This window comes from Toxotes jaculatrix, chromosome 24 (assembly GCF_017976425.1).
Source record: "Toxotes jaculatrix isolate fToxJac2 chromosome 24, fToxJac2.pri, whole genome shotgun sequence".
Classification (NCBI taxonomy): Eukaryota; Metazoa; Chordata; class Actinopteri; family Toxotidae; genus Toxotes; species Toxotes jaculatrix.
The window spans coordinates 10327509-10328287 of record NC_054417.1 but is presented as its reverse complement, the minus strand read 5'-3'; positions in this window follow the sequence as shown (position 1 = coordinate 10328287).

The following is a 779-nucleotide window of genomic DNA, read 5'->3' as shown; positions in this document are numbered from 1 at the left end:
CCCAAGTTAACGCAGGAAACACTGACCACAGCCACTGCCATGTTGGAATTTCACCAGCCCTGAACAGCTGCTTCTCAGACTGACCAGTACGCACCCCACTGCGCATGCGTCCAAAGAGGCGGGGGGTGGGTGAGAGGGGAAAAAAAATTTCGATTCCAATTATTCCCATAAGGTTATTATGGGCGTCTGGTTTGTATGGCGAGGTTGGCAAAGTGGTTAAAGGGAATCCAAATGGCGAAGCGCGACATGAACAGGAAAGTGTTTTAAGAGCCAGAGACAGAATGAGGAGAGGCTGAGGACCCGCTGCAGGAGATGTGCTTTTTATAAGTCTGTGACAAGTGATCTGAATCCCAGTTTTACCTAAAATAAGAAAACAAAGGTGATATAGCCATTTTTTTTTCTAATGCACATCATCAACTATAATAACAAAGCAAAGAGTGTATGTCGTTTAAAATAATTATTAACCCCAGAAAGCTGTTGCTGCTGCAAAATAAGAATCAGATCAGGTGAAAGAATGAGGATGAACTTGAGTTCACATCTGTGAAGCTTACTGAGAAAACAGCACAGAGAAATGAGAGTCTTCTTAAACGCACTGGAGGACCCCTATAAGACCCCCACACCCCCACCCCACCCCCCTCCCTGGCCGCAGTTTGGGCACCCACTAAAGTGAAGAGACACGGGTGTGCCAAATTTGTTCACCCGCCTCCACGTCTGCCCGAAATGTGGCTGCAAAGGCGCCGGCGGAGCGCGCGTATCTCCCCGTGATAATTATAGCAGCA